General features: G+C 48.2%; 1 protein-coding gene across 6 annotated transcripts in view; it reads left to right on the forward strand.

Moving 5' to 3' along the window:
• The window catches only part of RPH3A (rabphilin 3A), a 159,750-nt gene that overhangs the window by 12,856 nt on the left and 121,616 nt on the right, over nucleotides 1-25,278 (forward strand). The window contains exon 1 of one of the 6 annotated variants that reach the window (XM_075898757.1): nucleotides 4,124-4,665. The exons of the other annotated variants lie outside the window; for them this stretch is intronic. The gene's annotated coding sequence lies outside the window, so the exon portion shown is untranslated. Of the gene's footprint in view, nucleotides 1-4,123; nucleotides 4,666-25,278 lie in introns of those variants that run through there. 6 annotated transcript variants of the gene reach the window in all.

Raw genomic sequence — 25,278 nt, forward strand, 5'->3', positions numbered from 1 at the left:
GAGGCTAGGGGACACTATTCCTGCCCATCTTGGCTAATAGCCATTCACAGACCTATCCTTCATGAATGTATCTACTTCTTTATTGAACCCCGTTAAAGTCTTGGACTTCACAATATCCTCTGGCAAAGAGTTCCACCAGTTGACTATGTGTTGTATGAAGAAATATTTCCTTCTGTTTGTTTTAAACATGCTGCCTAGTAATTTCATTGGATGATCCCTAGTTCTTGTATTATGGGAAGAAGTAAATAACTCATGAATTCATACACCTTTATCATAGGCTTCCCTTAGTCATCTCTTTTCCAAGCTGAAAAGTCCCAGTCTTATTAATCTCTCCTCATGTGGCAGCCTTCCATAACCCTAATAATTTTTGTTGCCTTTTTCTAATTCCAATTTATCTTTTTTGAGATGAAGTGACTGCATCTGCGTGCAGTATTCAATATATGAACATACCCTGGACTTATACAGAGACTATAAGAAAAATTCTGTCTTATTCTCCATCCTTTTCTTAATGATTCCTAACATTATGTTTGCTTTTTGACTGCCGCTGTACATTGAGTGGATGTTTTCAGAGAACTATCCACCATGACTCCAAGATCTTTCTCTTTAGTGGTAAAAGCTAATTTAATCCCCATCATTTTATATGTATAGTTAGAATTATGTTTTCCAATATGCATTACTTTGCATTTATCAATATTGAATTTCATCTGCCATTTTGTTGCCCAATCATCTAGTTTTGTGAGATACTTTTGAAGCTCTTCACAGACTGCTTTGGACTTATCTTGTGCAGTTTTGTACCATCTGCAATTTTTGCCACTTCACCATTTATTTCTCTCTCCAGGTTATTTATGAAAATATTGAATAGGACTGGTCCCAGTATGGACCCTTAGGTGACACAATTAGTTACCTCACTCCATTCTAAGAACTGACTATTCCTTCCTATCTTTTAACCAGTTATCAATCCATAAATGGACCTTTATTTATTTCCTTTATCCATTGAATTTGCCACCTTTTAATATTGATTCAATATCCTTGTTCTTGTGTTATGGGACAGGAAGAACAGAAGCGCCACAACTCCCTTTTCTCTACTGTTTGCTATTTTGCAGACTTATTCACCTCCTTTCTCTGGTGAACCATCCCAGAATTTTTAACCTCTCTTCACTTGAGAGATTTTCCTTTCTCTTCATCATTTTCATCAGCTTCTCTGAATTCCCTCTAAGTCTGCAATCGGCGCCCACATCTAATTAGCTCCACTAATTGTGGCACTCATGCTGGTCCCCAACATGCAGAACTTGCAGAAGATTGTCACAATGAAATTTGTGCAGAGAACTTGTGGAAAAATTGCCTGAGCATTCAGATTTTCCCCCCTATAATTCTACTTTCTGAGCTATTCTCTCCTAGGTATTGCTGTAAATTTCTTTCAGCCAAATCTCTGACATGCTAGGGTGATCACCATTGTGTGATCATCATACATTGTTCCCCCTCACTGTCAATGAGCTGGATGGAGTGTGAGGTACTTTCTCGTGGGGTTGGCTCTTATCTGCCAAATTTCCGCTCTGAGTGACCTTCTGCAATAAAGCGTAAAACCTCAGAAAACAGAAGTCCTCAGTGGAGACAAACTGTCCATCTTCAGCTCAGTAAATCGGCCAGGGCTTTCCCCTGCACTGTTGTAGTATTGTATTTTCACTTTTGTGCTGGAGCAGGCCACAATCAGCTTGGCCCCATTGTGCTGGGCTCTTTACAAACACATACTAAATATCCCTAGCCTCCGTTTGCCTGGAATGGAGTGGGGAAGTGACTGCATGTTGCTGGCCAGAGGCCAGATGAAGGCAAAGGCCTGGCCCACCATGCACCCAATGCAGCAATGCTGCTCCAAAGCATGCACAGTCTTGGATGAGACAATCAAGCAGACGAGGGAACCAGGGTAACCAATCAGAGTGGGCATGAACAATTCTTGGCCAGAGGGCAGCAGTGACTGATAACTTTCTGCCCTGCTCCATGGCAATGCTCCACCAACAGATGAGGGATCTGGATGTCTTCCTTATCTGGGGGCATAGCCAGAATGTAATGTTAGCCCTTACCACCTCCTCTGAGCCTCATAAAATAAATGACCTTTCTAACTGCTCAGTGCTTATGGCTTTTTTATTAAAGGGGGGGTTCCCTGAATCGCTTGGGAGAGCTTTTTACCTTGTATCACTGTATAATAATTCACTTGATGGGGAGACAGCTTAGCACCATCCTATATGTTACATGATGACAGCAGTCGTGGAAGTATTGTTGCTTATCTTCATTTAATGCTGCTTATAATTCAAGACTTAATGGACAATAGAGATGGAAAAGGCCCATCTGATGATCTGGTCCATCTCATAGCCTATTCAGTTTGGTTCCCTAGGGTATCTTTTACTAGTGTTTTATGGAGCTCTAGTCTTAAACCTGTCTAGAGATGAGTTTCCTCCCTTGGGAGGCTTTTCCAGGTCCTGAAACCTCTTATTCCATTCCTTAGACTCTGTCTGTTCCCTATAAACCCCCTCTGGTTTGGATCTTTTTGGTAGCTCTGAGTGTGAAACACCTGGCATGACTGCAACAGCACCATGGACAGCACAAGAGACTGTGCTGTGTAACACCCCTGCATTGTCTTGCTTCCTAGAACGCACAAGACCTCTTTCTTGTCTCCTCCTTTGCTCTGTATTGCTCTCCTGTACCTTGAATTTCAGCCAAACTCTTGCACGGAGAGAGAAATATAGTCAGAAGCACCGGGTTCAAGTCACCGAGGCAAAAAGTCTGGTTTCTAAGGGGGACAGGGCAATGTCTAGGCAGCCCCAACATTATAACCATACAGCATATTAAAGACGGCCAGGAACCACTAGCCCAGATCCAAAGAGGAGAAAGAGATGAGACAACAGTGCTCATCTTCTAGGATTTCTTCTACTGGATGGGAACAGCTGTTCCTAACTTAAGTCCATAAGGGGACACTCTTCTTCTGGCACAACAGAGCCTCATTTCTGGGAAACTTAACAGGCTTTGAAAGGTGCTTATGGGGAAATTTTCAGAAGGGCCATGATGTCTTAGGACCTATTTACCTGGGAGACACCTCACTGAATGTCAGCAGGACTTAGGTTCACACCTACCTGTCTCTTTTGAAAAGGAGAATTGGATCTTTAAAAGGACTTTTTAAAGGTTCTTTTGGAAATTTGGCCATTTGATCTTCTGGGGGCTGGAATAGATGCGAAAGAACAGAGCATCACCCCCAACCTCGGAAGGTCACATCCACATTCCATGGCTTTTCCTCTCTCTAAGGCAGGGCTACTCAACATGTGGCCTGTTTGTTTGCAGCTTGTGGCAAGGTTTGGGTTTACGGCACATGGATGAGAGCCAAAACAAAAAAGTAGTCAATATGATGATCTTCTGTTGATATGGGTTTTAGTATTTCAATTCCTGGACTGTCATTGCTTATTAAAAGTGCTGTCATGTGGGTGGAAATTGGGTAAATATTGCATTTTATTAATATCAGCAGAATTGACTTAAATGGAGCCTGTGTGTTGTGTAATCTTACCTTAATCTTTGTATTCATGCCCTCAGTATGAAAGAAGCTATTTGCATATATTTGCATGTATATGCAACCACACTTAAGTTGCGGTCCTGGGCGTGTGCTGTATTACTGTGCCTCCCCCCCCTTCCAAAGTTGAGAAGCCCTGCTCTAAGGGGTCAACTCCCTTAGAACAAGTCCCCTTCCTCCACTGTCAGCTGTGGGGGAACGTCAGGTAGAGTTCTGGGTTGCAGTTTGTCTCCCCCCCACAGGGACAGAGACTCCTGGAAGTCAGTCCTGCAAAACAAAGAGGCAACTGCGGCGGCGGGGCAGGACTGCAGACATCCCACCTGCATTCAGGCAAGTGCTTCGCTTGCAGCGAAAGAACTGCCCGGGCTCTAGCAATTCGGTGCAGGGACTCAAGCAATTGTTTTATCTTCATGAGCAAGGCCAGAGGCCGGACGGGCGGAGCGGGCTCTGAACAGCAGAGTTTGGAGGGGGTCTGGGCTCAACCCCGACACAGAGTGAGCCCGGATTCAGGCTGGAGAAGAGTCCTGCTGGACTTTGTGGTTGGAGCTCGGGGGGGCTGAGAGGCCATGGACTGTGCTGATCCGTCAGCTATCCCGCCGCCTCTTGCCGCGCACTGCCTTGCACCCCCACCTCCGGCAGGAGCGAGGCGGGACAGTGAAATCCAGACAGAGCCCCGCAGTCTGGTTGGGGCGGGACACGACTCGCGGGGTCAGGCAGCGCGGATGATCCCCGGCTTTGGGGCACCCCCCACCCCTCCCCATGCCGCGGGACTGACTTCCCAGGCAGGGGCTGCGTTTTCCCCGCTGGCATCGGCCGCGGGGCGGGGGGGAGTTGCCTCACCCTCCCTTGCAGCCACCCAATCTCCCTCCCCCGTGGTAGCGGGCAAAGCCCCTCCCCAGGCGCCCCTTGTCTCGCCGGAGCTCTGCAGCAGGGCTGCTGGCCGCCAGGCGGAGCAAGGGGGGTGGCACCGACCCGCCTCCTCCTGCGCCCCGCGGGCCCCGGGCGGGCTGGCGCCGTGCCGTGCAGTGAGTGCACAGGGCTGGGCTTCTCCGCGGGGCCAGCAGCAAGCGCCGGGCCAAGGCGGGAAGCGGGCGCCTCCCTGCATCTCCCAGGTAAATTCCCGGGTGCTCCCCACGCAGCGGCGGGTCGCTGCTGCACCCACCCCACCCGACCCCGGCTCCCCGGGGTGCAGAGTTAGCCGGCGGCGGGGCTGAAGGCGCAGAGGGAGACGCGGGCGTACCGGGACAGCGGCCGCAGGGGCCTTTCCCCGGGGCGGGTGCGACCGGGCAGTAGTTTGCGGGGAGGGGCGCTGGCAGCCCGCTAACCAGACGGGGCTAGGAGCGTTTGCATTGTGCCTTTGTGCTTTGCATTCCGCCCCACCAAAACACGGGGCACGCCGCGAGCCCTCCTGGCTCAGGGTCTGCATTACCCCTGGCATTTCACACGGGCCCGGCAGCCGCGGAGCTGTGTGTTCGGGACCCTGGTGTCTGGAAACGGTTAGACTCGGCGCCTGGAGAGGTACCGTCTCGGGGTCCTTTGCGCACCGTTTGCATGTGCGGTGGGCTCTTTAAAAAGTCTCCCCGGTCTTAACCCTGCTCGCCGTAGCCAGCTTCCCTGCGCTCGGCGAGGCTAGTACTCGATGGCACCAAATGCCTGTTACAGAAAATGCGCCTGGAAGCACTCCAGGAATTCAAGGGTTAATTTCCCTCGAATGAATTTGGGAAAATCAGCTTTGCGTTTGGGAGCGGTCTGGCTTTGGCTCCCTATGATTGCCCCCTTTTTTCACTATTCAAATTCATAAAAGGAGACCTTAGCTCCCAATTAGGATGGGAGAGGGAGGGAGGAAGGAAGGAAGGAGGCAAATAATCTCTAGTAGCTAAAATATTAAATACATGCAAAAAATAAAAATCTGGGTTGAAGTGGAAGGAAAAGAGTGAGTGATGGATGACACCTTGTCGTCTGTACCAAAACTCTGGCAAGATTTAAACTCCAATATTTTGAATATTCCATGTGTGAGACAGGTATGAACAAAAGTCCTCTGAGGCTAAAGATAGGAGATTCCGGGAAATGCTAAGGGAGGGTGGGGCATTAGCCCTTGGAAATGTATCTTTGAAAACTGTTCAGTCTAGGGAAACAGGTGGTTTGATTTTGCACTGGATTTTAAAATTAAGCAGAGCAGGGTTTAAATAGCAATTCTGTGTCAATTTACTATCAATCTGTAGTTTTTTCTTTGAAGCTTGGGTTACAAACTGGGAAATTGGGTGGCAAAAGTGTAGATGTGGCTAATTGTAACCATTCTGTTTTACTAGCGGGCAGGATAGGTGCTTTATTAAAACCCGTGTTTTTGTTTAATCACCACCCTGCCTTCTAACCCTGTATTTAGCAAACTGTTTTCACAAAGCATGAGATTTTAAAAAAGAACAAGACTTATATGTGAAACTAGTATAATCTCTCCAATTGCACAGCAGTTGTAGTGACGTATTCTTGTTTAATGCAGACAGAAGGATATACTGGCAATGAACTATTCTGTCCTAAAGAAATGTTGCTCATTGATTTTGTGGTCATGCAATGATTAGGATGAGGAGTGCAAAATACAATGAGTAGTCCTGTGGCATCTTAGAGACTAACAAAAAAACCATATATTTTTGTTAATCTATAAGGTGCCACAGGACTATTCATTGTTTTTAAAGTTACAGACTAACATGGTGACCCCTCTGAGACATGCAAAATATAGGGAGAGGGAATTTTTTTTTTAAATACCCCAAATATCCTTTACCTTCCTATTATAGTGTAAATAGCAAGTGGTGCACTAACATTGCACCAGGTGAACAATAATTCCTGGATCAGAGAGCTGATTACTGCAAACCCAAATTTACTCTGCACCATTTAAGGTGCTATAATATTGGTGGTAATGCAGATGCCTCATTATCCCTGCTGGAACTGAGAGTTCACTCATCTGATTTCTGTGTTGCAGTGTACCTGCCTTCTATTTAGCCACAACTTTTAATGGTGAGCTCTCAAATTGGTCCATTTGTTTTGCAAGGGCAGCTTCTCCGCAGCACTTCCTGACTGTACAAAATCTTGCACAGGGCATTAAAAAAAAAAAAAAAAAAAGACCCATCAGAGTCATTGTCTCCTCACTAGGGATATAATAGCGCAGTTGATTAACTGATAAGCGAAAGCTTATAGATTAATGCTATAGACTACATGCATTTACCACCTGTCCCCAAGAACATTTTCTAGCAGGCTGGCCAGCAGCCTTACTCAGTCTTGGCTTGTGCTGGGTCTGGGACCTACCCACGCTGTGGCTCTGCATCTGAAGTGTATTAGGAGCCAGGTGGGTAGGCTAAGTTCCAGCTTGTGCCAGGTCCGGGAGCTCAGCCCCCTCCCCCCAGACAGGGGCCGCTGCCTCTGTGTGAGAGTCAGCAGCACAGGGTGACAGGTCTGCAAGGGGAGCTTTTTAAACTGGCTCTCCTTGCGGACCATCTCCTGCCTGGCACCCCACACTGCTGCCTCAGAGGTAGCAGTGCGGAATGGCAGGGGGCTCCCTGGGAGTGGAGCTGGAGCGCACTGGCTGCCGGCTTCACCCCCGGGGACTATAGAATAGTAGAATAACCAATAAGAATTCATGAGGTTAATTAACTGTTCATTTAACTGATACTTAACCTCCCTACTCCTCACTTCTCGGGGCAAAATGAAGCTTTCCTAATAATAAAGCAAGTGGAATGTGGTAATGCTGCTATCTCCTGTATATCATAACCAAGCAATTTAAAATTGGGCCATGGTTATCTAACTTCTCCGGGCCTTTTTATTTGTCTTGCTCTCCAGCAGGCAGTACTTAAATCAATAGAATTGAAGGACCAAATGGCTGGGTTTCAACTATTAATGTTTGTTTGGTCTGCCACTTGACAAAACTGAGCCAGATGGCTCCACCTGGATGCTTCTATGCTTTGAACTTTGTCAGTGTTATGGCATTCCTGGAAACTGAGGTCTGTGCACCGAGTAGACTGCTTTTTTTTCCTCCCCTCCTTGTGAGATTGTGTTTTCAGAGCTAGGAGGAGAATTCTTCACAATGGATATGAAGAGAAGAGATGAGTAATTGGGTTTAATGACTTATAACAGGGCATGTGCTGTAATGTAGCATGGAAATAGATCTTGTTAATGTTTTGATGATGGGATAGATTGTTCAATTGTTATTAGGGATTCATGGTGCTATTCAGCTATGATATAAGCAGGGGTGAAAGGAACTTAAATTTCTGACAGTTAGGATGTGTCTAGACTACAGGGTTTTGTCGACAAAAGTGGACTTTTGTCGACAAAACTATACCTACATCTACACTACCACCGAGTTCTGTTGACATAACGTCGACAGAACTCGGCAGTTTTGTCGACGGCTGTAAACCTCATCCTACGAGGAATAACGCCTTTTGTCGACAGAGTTCTGTCGACAGAAGGTGTTATTGCATCTACACTGTCTTTGCATCTACACTCATGTCGACAAGCCGGCTTGCTTTGTCAGAGTTCTGTTGACAAAAGCCTGTAGTCTAGACGTACCCTTACTGTCCTGTTACAAGCTGGGTCCCTGCCAGCTCTTTAAATAGCTCCTTGTGGCTTTTGCCACAGCTCAGCCAGCTCTTGCTGGAGCTGTGCACCAGGGTGCACCCGCTTACTGTCACCTCTGGATGTAAGGTCCAATTCATGAGGTTTAGAGTCCTTCCTTCCTCCCTCCCTAGATAGAGTAAAACAGAGTAAAGGGTTTAGACATGGGCCCTAATTAATGAATTAGGAATTGCAGAAACAGTCACTGAATCCCAAGTTGCTACTAAGCCAGCATAAACACACAGAGTTAACCCACCTTGTGCCCTAACTATGCACTCTCTCGCTATGCTGCTGGGCTCTGATATCTTCTGGCATCTCTGGAAAAGAGAGCCCATACTAGCTGGTTGGCTCATTCCAGCATTGTCTGAAATTGCACTCAATAGCTCCAGCAATTGGTATTGGGGCATGAGCTCTTTTTTCTCCATGTCACCTGTACACATCAGCAATGGCCTATAACTGTTAACATCTGATGGCCCTGTGCTGACCTGGTGAGACGCTGATGGATACATGTTTGTAACACAGCTGGCACCCTACTGGTAGCTTCAGTAGAGAGTCTGAGGACAGAATGGGCTTGGACAGCAATCTCCCTTTGGTCCAGGTTAAGCTGTAAGGGGCAGGACTGGGGAAGTTTACACTGTTGCTTGGCCTGTGGATAAATAGGAGACTCCAGGCTGGAATATGGCACTTTTCAACAGCATGAAATTCATGTAAAAGAAAAGAAGCAGCCATGTTTGGCACTGGCAAAAATCAATGGAATAGAACAATAAGTGGGTAATTAATTTCCTGGATTAGGCCTCAAAATATCGCTAAATCCAGAGAATCTCAGTGATTTTTCGCTCCATTTCTTGGAAAAAGAATGGTGATATAGAAACCTAACGGTTCTTCTAACTTCACAAGCCAGTGGCGTGGGAACACTTACTATAGTGAGGGAACTGAAAGCAAATCTTCCCCACTCACCACTCCCTCTAGCATGGGGCAGAGGTGGGCAAGAGATCCGGGTACTCTGGCATGGATGGCCAAGAGCAGAGCCTCAATTAAAACCTGGGGATGCTGCAGCATTCCCTGCACCACTAATTCCTATATCTATGTCATAAGATGGCTTAGGTTAGAGTGTTTGCTATGTGCTGGGCACCTTTTGTTCCCACTGACTTCAGTGGGAGTTGAGGATGCTCAACAATATGGCAGCCTTGCGAGAAGTGAGCTGGTCTGGATAAAGTATCCATGCGCGTTGTACCTGATTTATATTTCCCTGCCATAACTGTCTCTGTAAATTCACAGGTGTTACAAAAAAGAGCCATGTGGAACTGAAAATATTATTGGCTCTTCCTGTCCATGGCTTACCATTCATTTCTAGGGAGTATAAGGATGGCATTTGGTTGGCTGTTACTAGTCATCCGAATATAAGAGCACATATTTGGAGCTGTGAGAGTGTATGTGGAGTGTGTGTAAATTTAAATTCTTGCTGATGGTAAATTTGTTAAGACGAGCAAGATGAAAGAAACGGCACGGGCTGTTGGTTAGGAAAGGAGGTGTGTATTTATGGGTCTCTGTAGTTAGCTGGGAAAATAATTGATTTTAAGTTTCCTTTGGGTTTAAAGGAGTGATTTGAGGGGCTGTCTTGGTCAGGAGACTGAAAAAGGCATGTGACTTTTTCAGTGCTTCATCATCACTTTGAATGGGATGCAAGCTGGTTGAGACTAAAAGTAATGGAGTGCCTGGAGGTTAGCATATCTGATCTCCACCCTCTGTCTCTCTCTTGCAGGGCAGTAATGGTGACCCAGTAAGCAGTAAATGTACAAATAAGGTTAAAATACGTATGTCCATTTATAGAGCAAGCGTCATAATGAAGTCTGTAATGCATGTGGTTGCAGTGTAAAAATACACCGATAAGCTCATGAGTTATGCACAGTGGGCTAATAGCCTAACCCTACGCTGGGAGTATTTTGGGCCTTCCCTGATGCATCTGGGCTTTGCCTTTAAATGGTGCATGGTAGGGGGTACCCAGTATTCCCTTCCCAGGGAAGCCAGGGGGGAGTAAAACTGGCAGTTTTCTTTCTGGATGAAGTCTAAGTCTCTCACCTTGGGTTACTTCCTACCTATGATCTTCGTCAGTATCAGGCATGGCCCCTATAGTCTAAACTGTCTGTAACTTCACAAAATGTCCAAAGCAGCAGGACCTGCTGGTTCTCAAAGTAGGTGGTGGTCGGGGAACCCTCTGCTTGGGGACCTCGCCTGGCCTGTGGTCCCCTCTCAGATTGCACCTTCTGCTTGGCTTCCTGGGAAAGGATTCTTCTCTGCTATAGCTTGTCTTATTACTTCTTGCCTGGGTGCCTGAGCTCCTCTTAACCTCCTGCTCTCTGTATTCCTCTTTAACCCTTTGGGACCCAGTGTGCGGTTTGTGTCCCCCCCCCATCAGAGCAAAAGCCTTGCCGCTGCCATGAAAAGGAACATCTTTCTCCTTCATCCTGCTTTGTGAACAGAGGCGAGGGGCTAGAGATGCTTGAATTAGGATCAGTATGTTTTTGTTTGATCCCCTTTTTGTCCATGGTCATGCATCCTTCTGCGGGAAGCTCAGGGTAAAATCTGCCCAGAATTAACCATTTTTGCTTCTGTGGGTTTTTTTTGTATTGAAAGAGGAAATAGGGATCCTGCCCCTGCCACACCCCTCTGATACCATCTACCCCTGGGCACAAATACCAAGTGGCCCTGGGAAACCCAGCTCTCATGAATGTTAGCTTGACTGATGTCACTGTTTGATGGACTAGTGGGATGTCCTTTGGCATCATTCCAGCTGCTGATCTCAGGGTAAAAAAATGTTGTGGTAACTCCTAGCTGCCAGCAGAGGTAGATAAACTTCAAACAGATCTGTACACTGCTGGCTGCTGGATCACCATGCGCTGATCAACCAGATGTTGCCAGCCTTTGGTCTTTGTCCTCGATAGACAGTCATCGCACCCACAAGATGTGACTTCTAAGCTAGCCAGGATTATATTTGTGGATTGTTTTAATATCAGACCTAGGATAGCACCCGCCCTGACAAAATTGCTACAGGAATAACCAGGGAGCTAGAAAACCTGAGAAAAGTCAGTTCCTCTGAGATACTTGAGGTTTCTTTCTACTGCACCATGTTATGTGTTCTTTTTCTGTGACTTCTCACATCATTCTCCTGGTCCTTGGGGCTGAATGGCAGCTGTCAAGATAGTGATGTGACGTGCACCACTGTAGCATTTGAGAACGGCTGCAGCAAGAGGCAGATATCTGCCCAACTTGCCAAGAGATCCATTTTTAAAAGAGCCCTTCTACTGGCACATAGATAATGGGGTACAGTTTCTGCTTTGCAGGTGCATTTACCTGATCTGGATTGATGAACTGCTGCAAATCCTCCACAGACAGGTAGTTCCTGAGGCTCTCTTGAACGTTTGTCTCCAAATCTTTCCACTCTGAACAAATCCATTGTCAACATGATTATGGAGTTTACATTTTATGGAATATTGTTGTTGTTGTTGTTGTTTTTAAATAAAGCCAGTGGTTCCAATTAATTTTCACAGCTCTATGCAGGCATCAGATGCTCTGTGAGGAACTCTCCTCTTCCTTCCTCTGTGATGCCTCCACTTTCCTGCAGGAGGTAGCATCCAGAGATGTGACAATGATGCACTGCTACCATGCACAAAGACTTTTATATAAGCAATTGTAAGGCTGCTATCAGGCTTAATAGTATAATGCAGGCTTAAATGACATTGGAGTGTTGTTTTGCTAGATAGCCCAAGACCTAGCAATCATGGGTAAGTCATATGAACCAAGGGCTGACTTTTGTTTTCTTCACTGTTAATCAACAGGAGGAAACCCACATGACAGAATTCTAATGATGTTGGTTTGCGAAGGAGTTCCTTGAAAAATGTCACTGCACAGCTTAAATAAACTTCCTGCTTACCACAGCTGAGCTGCCTTTTGTCTTGAGACTGACAGGAAATTTTGAATGAAAAGAAAAAGACGTTTTCTGCATGTCCCATGCTATGTAAATGTAACTGGCTGCCAACAAGAAGGCGTTAGCTAACAAAAGAGATGGGAGCATAGGAAGGGGAATTAGCTAACTCTCTCTCTGGACTTGATTCTGGTCTGACACCAACATGACTTCGTTAACTTCAGTGGAGCTGGTGGGGTGTGAATTAGATCTCAATGGAGTTACTTCTGATTTACACCAGCGTGAGAGCAGAATTAGGGCAGTGCATTGGTGCAGTGCAGTGATGGCGCTGCGCTGCTGTCATGCTTGAGAGAGAGCTGGCCTGTCTGCATAGTTAATCCACCTCCCTGAGAGGTGATAAGTGTGTCAGCAGGAGAAGCCCTCCTGTCGGTATGGCATTGTCTGTACTGTAGACCCTGGTCTGTCAGTCTCTCTTGCCTTTATATAGTCCGCTATACCCGTCAGTGAGTACTCATACAGTCTAGCAGCAGGATTTTATCCCAAAAAGTCTGTAGTCGTAGGACTGCTCTTTCAACCTCTTGCTGTGGAACTGGGTCTGCAAGATGCAGGAAGATAAAACCCAGAGAGGCAGCAAGGAGAGGACAGCATACCAGTATCCGAGTAGGTTTATTTTGCAGGGAGAATGCTCTATTGGGCCCCGTGGATCTGGATAGGAATCAAGGGAAAACATAAGGACAGAAAACAGGCAGTGAAGACGTGGATGTACTGGCGGGATATTTAGGGGAGGCAGGCTTGTTTTTTTCAAACTGATACCTTTGCACATGTGATTTCGGAGCCATGTTACACCCTTGTGGTCACATAGGAAACATACACCGGGCAGCGTTCCGGTGATTTTCAGCAAGAGTAGCCATGAAATTTTCGGCCTGTTATTTAACTGAATGGCAGTCACGTTTGCTATCCTTCAAGCTTGGAGAATTGATCCAGTGGTGCCTGCATTGTAGACTTGTAATCCTCTTCTTACTCCGGGTTGCAGAGCTCATAGAAATGGCTGGGCTTGTACCTGATGGAGACAGTCCTATAGCCTGCAGGGATTCTGATTTTGCTGATGTCTTGTGATACTTTACTTCTACGCTCTTTCCTGTGGACCACAATTAATCAATTGTGCTGGGATAGATAAGGATAAATGGTCCCCCATTTTACTGGCAAGCAAACCCGAGGCGCAGAGAGATCAAGGGCAAAATCTTCCAAAGTGGCCACTGATTGAGGATCTTTCACTTTTCGGGTGCCCATCTTTAGAAACAGCTGGGGGGATTTTCAGCTGTGCCGAGCACCCTGACTCCAGCTGAATCGATGGATGCTGGTGGTGCTCAGCACCTCTGCAGATTGGGCTCTGGCTGTCTCAGATGGGGTACCTGAAATCAGGGGCCACTGGTGAAAGTTTTAACCTACATGAAGAATGGAGAGGGCTGAGGTAATCTCTCTTATTGGCCCAACTGCTGTTGGTGTGAGAGACAAGCTTCTGGGCTACACCAAACTCTCCTTCAGCCTGGGAAGGATACTGACTAGGGATGTGAATGAGTAGTCACGTAGACGTGTGTTTCTCAAACTGTGCTCCGTGAGACATCTCCAGGGGCTCTACGAGGTTGACAAACTGGAAACATCGATGAGTATAACACATACAATCAGAGGACCGCTGGGGCTCCGCATAAATTTTTATGCATGTAAAGGGCTCCGGAGCACAAAAAGTTTGAGAACCGCTGAAGTAGACGATTAACTGATAAGCCTAGGTTGCTTATCTGTTAATCTTCTTGACTACTCACATTCCCCCTCCCCTGCAGCCTCAGATACAGAGGCAGCAGCATAGGGGTGGCAGCAGCTCCCCATGAGCATTGGATCCACCTGTCTCCTTCAACTGCTGTCTCTGATAGAGAGGCAGAAGTGTGACGGGTGAGAGGGGCAGGCTGGAGCTGATACATGCGGGGAGCTGGATTTCTGATTCCATGCTGCCTCCTGCTGGTTGGTCTGCATCCTTTTCCTAGAATTCCCCCTCCCGCTCTCCCCCCTGCACCTTTGCTTGGGTTTCAGGTTTCAGATAGTTCCTGCAACTTTGGCTTAAAGTAATTCCTTTGAGTTCTTTAGTCCAGTCCACTTCCCCAACTAGTTTCCTTACATTTTTAAATATTTCTTTTGATAGTGTAAAAAACCAATCAAACCATTGGACACCATGATTTCTCTGTTCCCTCTTACACTTTCTGTATCTGATCATGATGTATCCATAGGAATGAGAACTTGAATCCAAAAAACACAGGCGCTGTAAAACTTTTAAAAATGGCAAGAATCCCTGGAAGACTTACAAAAGGAACACTTGAATGGGTAGATGAGGGCTTCATGAAATGAGCCTGGCTGGTTGGTCCCGTTCCCCCTCCTCATAAAAACCAATGTCAACCAAAACAAAGACACACGCTGTCAGTGTAGTTGGCAAAGCTCTGCAGAGAGGCCATAGAGTCAGTAAATCAAAGCCTGTTTGTACAGCTCTTAGCACAACAAGGGCCTGGCCGATGACTAAGTCTCTAAGGCACTGCAGAAACACAAATAACAATGTGTGTAGGATGTCATTAATAGGGTTACCAGGTAGCTTCAGAAAAAATGCTGGACACACTTGATGGGGGGAAGGGCGGAAGGGACCAGCTGGGAGGGGAGCAGGGCTGGCCGGGGTTGAGGGGACGGGAAGCAGGGTTGGCAGGGAGGGGTTGGGGGCAGTGGGGCTGGCCCGGGGAGATCGGGGGAGTGGGGTGGCTGGTGGGAAGCAGGGCTGGCTGGGGGGGGCAGGGGTTGGAGGCAGCGTGGCTGGCCAGGGGAGATGTGGGGGGCGGCTGGCAGGAAAAGCAGGACTGGTTGGGGGGGAGTAGGGGACAGCGGGCCTGGCCGGGGGAAATTGGGGCGGGGTGTCGGGGGGAGGAGAGCTGGCCTCCTTCTCCCCATCAGAAGGAGGAGAACTGGCTGGCAGGAAGCAGGGCTGGCTGGGAGGGAGCCTGGGGGAGCGGGGCTAGTTGGGAGGGGTCGGGGGAGAGAATCGGCCGGTAGGGAGCGGGACTGACCCAGGCACATGAAGATCTGTCCCGTGCATGGTCCTGGCAAAGCATGAACGAATCCAGCTACTGCTCCACAAAGCGCTTGACCAGCGCTCAGGAGCACGGACAGGGTTTCTCCTCCTCCCAAGGTATCACTCCTACATCAGATGCAACCAGAGGCTCCCAGCACCAATTGCACCCCGCCTCCCAGCCACTCCTGCCACCCCCGGCAGGCTTCCATCCAGTGCCCAGCCGGAAAACCAGAAAATACTGGACATTGCACGTGTCCGGTATTTTCTGAATTTTTTACCAGACAGAGGGCACAAAAACTGGACTGTCCAGTAGAATACCAGACACCAGGCAACTCTAGTCATTAATTCCTCCAGAAGTGAGGGGCCTATTATGGGAGTGGGGTGTGCAAGTTTCTGTGGCCTGCAAGGTGCCAGAGGTAAGACGAGATGATCACAGTGTTATTTATAGTCTGAGTCTATAAATAATGTTCCCTCCCTTTCTCTCTGCCCCCCCTCACTATCTGTTAAAGGAAGGGTGGGGAACCTGCAGCCCCGGGGCCAGATCTGGCCCCCCAGCTTGCCTGCATCTGTTTCCTGAGGCTCAGAATTCTCCCCCAGCATCAGGCAGCTGGCATTGGCTCTCCAGCCATGTGGCCCCCTCCCACCCAGATCCTACACCCCCTTCAACTCCTGCATGCTACTTTCTTCCCAGCTCTCCCAGCCCATTCCTGTACCCTCCCACCCTTCCAGACCCACCAACCCACAACACACTCCTGTACCCTCCCTTCTGCTCAGACCCCACATCCAAGCCAGCTTGCCAGCTGCCCCCTCTCACACACTGAACTCCTCATTTTTGCCCCCCCAAAGTGTAGAGGGTCCTCGCAAAATCTTCTAGCCTAGGCCCCACTAGGCTTTGATGTACAAGGGGAATAAAGGGAGTGTCTTTCTGCTTCACAGGGTTTGGAGGTTGTTGGTTTTTTTTGTTTTGTTTCTGACTCTTTTTGCAGCCCTCGAATGATTTTTCTGTGAGTCAATAGGTCAGCGGCCCCTGATCCAAAACAGGTCCCTCAGAGGGAAACCTTAGTTTCCTGTGGGAAATGACACTGAGATGCTGCCTTCTGCTGAGAATTAACCATGGAGGCTATTTGTGTTTGTCCCTGCAAAGGCGTTTTACCTTTAACTATGAATTCCTGTAGTGCTGTCAAGATAAAGTTCCCACAATAGATCCATTGAGACCCATCCTCGTGTGGTGTAAAGTGGCATGGCTCCACTGAATTGGGTTTGAGGTGACTTCAGCAATTGAATTCAGATTAACAGAACAGGTCTGGCTCTTTTTAAAAACAGAAAACCCCCTTCACCATGGCTATTTCTAGCAGTGTGATCCAAAAGCGGCTTAGCTAGTTCAGCTTCAACTTTCTAAAATGATTTCTTGCTGAGTGGAGACCAGTCGTGAACACTGACTTGCCCTAAAGGGTTTTTTAATTTGAGAAAGCTATAAGGGGAAGGAGTTGGAATGGAGTGGTTTTCACAGCCTTAACTGTAAGGTCATGGCTGTGAAGCTGAAATACACCAGCCTCAATAGTCTTGTGTCTGTTCCTTGGCTTGTAGCTAATTCTTACCTTTTAGCTTCCGGGAGGAAAGGCAATTGATACTGGGGATGGGCAAGGACAGCAAAACTTGACTCAAGTTTGTAAACTACTTGTGCTGTTATTTGTTCCCTCTCCAACAAATCATTTAAATTCCCTACTAGTTAAACAGAAGCTTGTGCTGTGGAATAGGTTTTCAATTCTCTGTCCATTACTCTCTTCAAGAAATCTAGGCTGATGTACAGTGCATGTGTCAATAGATCTCCTATATATGGTGTCTGCATCAGTTCATATGCACAACTATGGTGTATGTTACAGTGTACTTACCAAAGGGAAGCCACATTTGCCAGATTTTTGGAGAGGAGCAGTTTGATCCTTGAAACCTATATAGATAAGTATAACTTGTTTTATAGAATCATAGAATCATAGAATAATAGGACTGGAAGGGACCTCAAGAAGTCATCGAGTCCAGCCCCCCGCCCTCAAGGCAGGACCAAGCTCCGTCTACACCATCCCTGACAGATGTCTATCTAACCTGTTCTTAAATATCTCCAGAGAGGGAGATTCCACTACCTCCCTTGGCAATTTATTCCAATATTTGACCACCCTGACAATTAGGAATTTTTTCCTAATGTCCAATCTAAACCTCCCCTGCTGCACTTTAAGCCCATTACTCCTTGTCCTGTCCTCAGAAACCAAGAGGAACAAATTTTCTCCTTCCTCCTTGTGACACCCTTTTAGATATTATTAGATATTATTCATACATGTACTGCAGTCCTGGAACACAGAGGGTCAAACAGCCTACAGAGTAATCTCTTCTTTCATGGATTTCAGGGCCCAGTTCTGAGGGAATCATTTTGGCTCAAGAATTGACTCCAGTCAGAAGCCAAAGCAGAGAACAAATTATCTTGCAGTTTGCACAGTTCTCTCATCAGTTTCTTTGCATTAAAAAATGAACAGCACCACAATGAATGTCTCCCCAAGATTGAAAATTGACTTGAACATGAAGAAAAAGACTATGTGTAACAGTGCCATCTCGTGAGACCTGATAGAACAATATTTTGGTCCATCTGAAAAAATGAGAGAGGTGGTCAAAACCAGAATCTGTTACATAAACACCCTTTAACTTGGATGGGTTTAGGTAGTATGGAGCTTGGATCCAAACTGCTTCTCACTCTCTCATATCATAGGGGAAGTGTGCTGCATTGCTAGCTCTGTCTGCTCAGTCAGATTAGCTTTGTATCGAGCCTTCTGTTTCTACAGAGCTATCCTACAGCCCTGACTTTTTCTTGGTGGTGGGCATAGTGTCTTTCATCCATGCATTATGGCCTTTGGTGAGCACACTTTTAGCTGGGCAGTGCTGTCCTGATAGTGAAATTGCACTGTTGAATTAAAGAAGGATGCTGTATTGGTAGGATTAAACCTGTTCAATAGGTTTGTGGATGGACTTGTGAGACAATGGCATATTGAATTGCTAATTATGATCCATATTGTCAGACGTGTATTAGAAAACCCTTGGATCAGATAACTGGTAATTGTGTGTGTGTTGTGTGCGTGGTGGAATGGGAAGTAACTGTCCCCATCCCATGGCAAATATGCCTGGACAGTAAATCTCTGCAAATATATCTTCTTAAACCAAAAACTATGGGCAACACTGTGGGTGAGGGTGAAAGTTTTCGGAAGGAATGAGCTGCATGATAATGTATTTGGTTGCTAGACCAGGCTGACACCCCAACGTGTACAGAACAGGCAATTGGAGTGAATTTGCACCATCCAGCCCATGGGGAATTCACCATGGGGAACTATGGAACAATTCTTTAGACTCTTCCTTTGCCATTTCAAACTGTTATGCAGCTGAGAGATCAAAATGAAGACCCTCAGGGTGACTAGGGATGTGAAGGGTTAACTGGTTAACCTTAACAGGTGAGGCTTATCAGTCCTGGTTAGCTGGTGGGACTGGAGCAGCTCCCTGCCTGCTGGGGGCTACTTCAGCCCCACAGGGCCTGCTGCAGACGGGGACTGCTCCAGGACTGGTGCAGGAAGCCCCTGTCTGTGGTGGGCCCAGGGGGCTTCTGCCTGCAGAGGATGGGGGGGTGATAAGTAAGGGTTGCTCTGGCCAGGATGGAGCAGCCCTTTCCTGTGGCTGGGGGGGTCACCCTCCCCCCTTCCCCGCTTTAATTGGTTAACCACCAATTAAACAGGATTTTACATCATTCAAGCTGACACGACTGCAGACTTGCTGGGAGGGGGAGGCTTCAAAATCATCCGCTTGATACAGGAGGAATTTGGGTCTGTTTGAGTTTGACAATTTTTCTTTGGCGGTGACAGAAGTATTCCTGCGTTGCAGTTCGGTGTATTTGTTTGTCAGACAGTTATTAGAAAAAAAGAAGGGAAATCTGCTACTGATGTGGCAGTCTCAAGCGTGTTTTGCTGAATGCACAGGCTTTGAATGCATTCTCTTTAACCAGATTAATGGCATTAGGTTTTGTCAATGTAAACACTACCTCATAATTGGCACTGGCAGGTGGTGTAGGAGCAGCAGGCTTGTTCAATATTTAAGAAAGCTGCATTGCAGAGCTGAGAAAGCTGGGCAGATAGGCTGTTCGTGTCAGTATCTTGGCTGCTGGATCTCTGCATACAGCAGGAAGTGTGAAATGGAGGGCTCCCTCGCGGAGCTTGGCTGTTGAATGCATGAACTTTCAAATACTGATGCGAGAGCTGTGGGGTTGGTAGCTGTTGTTTTGATAATCCATTCAGGGGCTTCTCAATACAGGCTTCGAGAGCGGAACTGTTAAAGTGCAGACGTTGTGATGTATTTTGAGGATTCCCGGGGAATCGTAAAGACTAACTCATTTATGAGGGCACTAGAAGACTTACCCAGCATTGCCTGTATCCTTCAGGGGTGTAAGCGTCATGGTCTTGGGAGGTGGGGGGCTCTGGGCAGGGAGTTAGAGGTGTGGAGGTTGCAAGAGTGAGGGCTGGAGGGTAAGGCAGGGGCTCAGGGCAGGAGGTGGGGATGCAAGAATCAGGGCAGGGAGTTGGGAGGAGGAGTAGGTCAGGGGAGGGGCAGAGGGCCTCAGGGCAGGAGGTGGAGGTGGTTGCTGGCTTCTCCTGGGGGGGCAGTCCAGGGTGATGGGTACCATGCCCCTGGCCCTCCAGCTTCTCCCATAGCTGGTCTGGGATGTGTGTGCACACCCCACCTCTTGGCTTGTTCCCAGAGATGTGTAGGCCAACCTCGCTAGCATTCCCTGGGCTGGTCCATTGGGACTTCCCCCCCTTCTTGCTCCGGCACTACTGGGGGGAAGGCACTTACCTGGTCTGTTGGCCAGCAAGATGGTGAGCCCTGGCCTCAGCTGGCCACTCTGGTGGTGGTGTGGTTGCCCCCCCCATAGTTACTCTGTAGTATAGCTGTCCTCTGTGCTCACTGCTTCTAGTTGTCTCTCTGCAGTATCGTTCTCCAATCAGCCCCCTCCCTTCCAGTGTCATGGAAAACAGTCCCTTTCCGGTCAGACCCATTTTTCTAGCACAACCAAATCCTGACCATGCCTTAAGTTCTGAGAAGAGGAAGCAGCCTACTGAATTTGGTGGCCCTAGCTCTGACCGTTTAGGTCATGGTCCCCAACATGGTGCCTGCCGGCATTTATGTGCGCCTGTCAAATCATCTGGGCCAGCCCCGCCCCAGGCGTGCGGCACATGGGCAGCCCCTGCCCTGGGCACACAGCACATGTTCGGTGCCGGTCCTGGGCATGTGGCGCATGGGTGGCCCCGCCCATGGGTGCAAGGCGCATGCGTGGCCCCACTCCCAGATGCGGGGCACGTGAGCAGCCCCACCCCTAGGCGCCTGGCAGCCCCATAAAGTTGGGGACCACTGGTTTAGGAGGAGTTCTTGGACAAACAGACTCATGGATTGATGGACAGACAGACTGATGAGCATTTCTAAAATATATTGAGAGATAAGCTTTTGTGGGATGCAACACAGTTTGTCAACTTCTGCAGCCCACAAAAGTTTATGCCCTAATAAATTTGTTAGTCTTTAATGTGCCATGGGACTCCTCGTTTTTGCTGAAACAGGCTAACATGGCTATCTCTCTGAAACGTATGTTGTATTTTGAGTTTGATGCTAAGCTTCTAGTGCACCTGGTTGCTTACTCTGAAGGCTTGTTTTTCTGAATCTGTTATTCCTATTTTGGGAGGAACTGGAACTGCTTTGATGCTGAGTTCATCACCCTCAAATACCAGGATACTGGGGGGAAAAACAGTGGGTTTGAAGTACAGTATTTCAAGAACAGCTGTCATTTCCTCTCTCTTACCCCCCCCCTCCTCACCCGAGCTAGTATTCTGGGCTTCCATCCTGCACAGACTGAACAGAAATGAAGTTTATTATTTATGTATAAGCTGTTCTTATTAAGTGCTGACCACAGGTTCGGAATTGTTAGACCCAACACAGCCTTCTCTGGTCCGAAGAACTGGAAGTGCAAAAGCCGCTCCCAGAGAACTGGGAAACCCGCAGAAGAGCGGGGCCTTTTTCTTCATTATAACAAATAAACCAAGGGCTAGATCCTCGGCCGGTGCGAATGGGCCTGCCTCACTCCACTGCTTTGCACAGCTGGCGAGCTGGTCCTGAGTCCTGAGGGGAGACTGAATGAACACAAAATAAAAAGCTGTTTAACATTTTTCTGTGGTTTTTCTCCCCTTCCCTTGGTATTCTCTTTTGTCCTCCTGGAGCATGGTTGACATGCAGTGGGCTTGGCAGTATTGCACCTGTCACTGTGCACCTCTGACTGGTGGATACAGGCATTTCAGCGTGTGGTTGCTGGTGGCCAGCCTTCTGGCTTAGGGCGGGATAGATGTCGGCTAGCCACGACTGTTTCAGCCAGAGCAGTCGCCCTGCCCTGAACAGGTACAGTTACCCAGGCTGCTTCCCTAATCTGTGTCCTCAGGGATACAAGGCAGAGAAGCAGATGAGGAGTTTTCCAGATGATTCCAGGGAGTGGATAGGGGTGAGCTGGGAGTTACACGGAGGTGAACTCTCCCATTGACACTGTTGCTAACAGCGCTGTGCTGTGCTGTGTGTGACTGCTGGACAGGACAGGACTGGTGCTTTTGTGACTTCACAGCACAACACAGTATCACACTGGAGATGTCTTTCCCTTCACCTCATAACAAAGGGGCAAATGTTAGCCAGGAGGCTGGGCAGCCCTCCAGCAGCGGTAGAGCTGGTCATGGTGGGGAGCTGCGGGCCAATGCCATGGCTGGTGTATGGATGATGGGGAGCATCAGCACCTGAGCTGCATGACCTTTCTCCCACAGAGTACAAGGCAGGGCTTTGGTGGCCAAGGAGGGAAAGCAGCTGGTGCCAGGACTACGCTATAGCCGAAGGTCGGCTTAAGGTACGCAGTTCAAGCTATGTAAAAAACATAGCTGGATTTGATGTACCTTAAGCCGAGCTTTGGTGCCATCCTCACAGCAAGCGGTCAACAGAGAAACACTCCCATTGACTTCCTTTACTCTCGTGAGGAGTAGGAGTTCCAGCGTTGACGGTGCACCTTCAGTGTTTGATTGAGTGGGTCTTTACTAGACCCACTCAATCGAGCACCAGAAGATTGACTGCCACAGAGTTGATCTTCCTCACAGTGTAGACGTGGCCTGTGAGTAGTGAGGGAGGGGGCTGGTAGCTGGAAGGCTCTGTGCTAGGGTTGTCTGGTCTCTGTGTTGCAAAGAGATATTGGCAGCTCTGGTCAGTACTACTGACTGGACCTCTAAAAGTAGGGTTGCCAATTTTGCATGGACAAATTCGTAGAGGTTTCATAACATGACACAATTGAATCTTTAATTAAAGATCAGTCTTCAAATTCCTGGAGCCTCCAAGACAATCCTGAAGGGTTGTTAACTCCAACTAAAAATTTGGTCTGTGGCAGAACAGGGCTGTCGAAAATGGCTAGCATGCTTGGCTCCTAGGTACAGAAATGCGCACAGGGCTCCCAAATGCTGGGTCTGCAGCTCCCATTGGCCAGGGATCATGGCCAATGAGAACTGTGGGGGCAGCACTGGCAGGCATAATTCAAAGCCTGCTAGTCCTTCTTCTAAGTGCCAGATATACGGTCTGCTTCTGAGAGCCCCAAGGAGCTAGGTAGGCTCCCTTAATTTCACTGTGCCACTCACTGACTGAGGTAAGCCCTATCCAACAGAAGTTTGCACCCCAAACCACCTGCGCCAATTCAGAACCCCTCCTGCATCCCAAACCCATGCCCCAGTCTTGATCCTTCTTCCAAACATCTTCCCCGATCTTGCACTCCCACCCTAAGCATCCTCCCACACCTCAGACCTTCCTCATGGACCCCACCCTCCAAGCCTTTCATCCTTGGCCCTATTCCAGAGCCCATTCTCCCGCCCTCTTGAAGTGAGTCAGGGTGGGGAAGAGTGCACAATAGGGGGTGGGTATGTGTTGTGCTTATGAGAAGCAGCCAGGATCTTTTTCAGGGCGAAAGGCAATATGCTGTATTTATTGAAAATACAACATGAAAACCAGTGCACACATTCATTCTCCCACACAAAGAAGCATGTGCGCATGCACCCCCCCCACCCTGCTCTGTGAATAGTTTTGAGTCTGTTGTGACTCAAATCAATCTAATGGCTAGTTAGATTTGAACACGTGAAAGGACCTGGGCTCTGTTGATCATGATCCAATGTACTGAGGCTCTGCAGGACTCAATCCAGAGTGCCATGGCAAAAGGACCCCATTTTTATACTTTTAAGTTCTCATTTGAGTCTCTGGGTTTTGCAGTGTCATGCTGCAATCATTCATCCTTTGGTGGTGTTAGTTTTCCACAGTTACCCTTCGACTGCTGTAGTCTGGCTTCCCATTATTTTCTCTTCATTTGTCAGTTCTGATTTGTTTCTGGCATTGGGCACACTGAATGCTTCCTGGTTGGCTTCAAGTTTCTCACTTCTTCTTGACCATCTGGGCACTTGTGATGTCGTTCACACCTCTCCTTAACGATGCACACATCCTCCAGTCATGCTAAACAATTTTACAGAGCATTTCAGATGGGATTACACTTTAGAAAGGATTATAGCGCTACTAAAGATATTACAAAAGAACCTTACACAACTTAGTTTGCAGTGCAGACAAGAGGCACAACTTAATTTGTAATGCTAACAAGAAGCAAGGGTGTCTGTGAGGGTGAAATGAAGCACAGTATACAGAACTGATAAGCAAATAACTTATTACTAGCGTTATACTTATAGTCTACTAAAATACTATATTTTGGCTACTGTAGAGCTTCAGAGAAGAGGCAGGGCACAGATGTTCAGTTGTGTGCAATTAGGAATTCAGCACCCCTAGGTCTGGAACCTAGGCCTGTACAGCTACCAGGTAGTTAGCATCTCCAGGCTGCCACCCCAGTTGTAACTAGTTTGCCCTCCATTCTCCAAGATCCTCTGTGGACACACATCACAGGAAGTCCCACCTCCAGGATCTGACAGACAGCTATCCCCAGGCTCTCGATTGGCTCTCTGCCCTATATAAACTCAAGAGGTTTTGCAGGAAGTGTCTGGGCAACAAGGTAGGATTTTCTAGAGCTACTACAATGGGTCCTTGTGTTGAAATTCCTGGCATCACCTTGGCTTGATTTGGACTTTGCCTCCTCACTTGGATTCTGATCCTTGGTAGCAACCCTGGCCTGGACTCTTTGTCTGGAAATGGGTGACCGGAGAGGGATCATGTGAGGATTACCTGTTGCGTTCCCTCCCTCTGGGGCATCTGGTATTGGCTGCTGTCGGCAGACAGGATACTGGGCTAGATGGACCATTGGTCTGACCCAGTACGGCCGTTCTTATGTTCTTACTAGCCAATTAGCCTGTCATAAGATGAGATTTTCAGGTCTTCTCTCCTGAGCTCTCTCGCTTTCTGTTTCTCTCTTCCTACTGCCTCCCCCCCATCTCTGTTCTCCTCTGCCTCCTGCCTGTCTCTCTCTCTCTCTTTCTTTTTCTTCCCCCCTTCCTGCCTCTCACTCTCCCTTTCTCTTCTCTTCCTCCTCCTGCCTCTCTCTCAGTTTCCCCTTCCCTCCCGCCGTGGCGCTTGGCTGAGTGCTACCTGCTCAGCCGGGCTGCCGTGAGGGAGGGAGGCAGGGCGGTGACATACATGGCTGGGGCCGGGGACGTGTACATCACCGCCCTCCCATGCCGGAGGAGTCCAAACAGCCCCTTGCGCTGCTGGCTCCCCTGGCGGCCCGGTTGAGGGGCGCAGCACTCAGCTGAGTGCCACAGCGGGAGGGGAAGGGGGGTGGGGATGTACATGGCCCTGCCCTCATCCCCTCCCTCCGTGGCGGCTCAGCTGAGTTTTGCGTGCTCATCTGGGCTGCCATTGGGGAGGAGGGGCGGGGCAGTGACATACGTGGCCAGAGGGTGGGGCTGTCTATGTCACCGTGCCCCCACCTCCCTGCGGCGGCCCGGCTGAGGAGCGCACCACTCAGTGCCACGGCAGGAGGAGGAAGGGGGGGTGGTGACATACACGGCCCTGCCCCCTGGCCGTGTA

The sequence above is a fragment of the Pelodiscus sinensis genome, chromosome 15 (assembly GCF_049634645.1).
Source record: "Pelodiscus sinensis isolate JC-2024 chromosome 15, ASM4963464v1, whole genome shotgun sequence".
Lineage (NCBI taxonomy): Eukaryota > Metazoa > Chordata > Testudines > Trionychidae > Pelodiscus > Pelodiscus sinensis.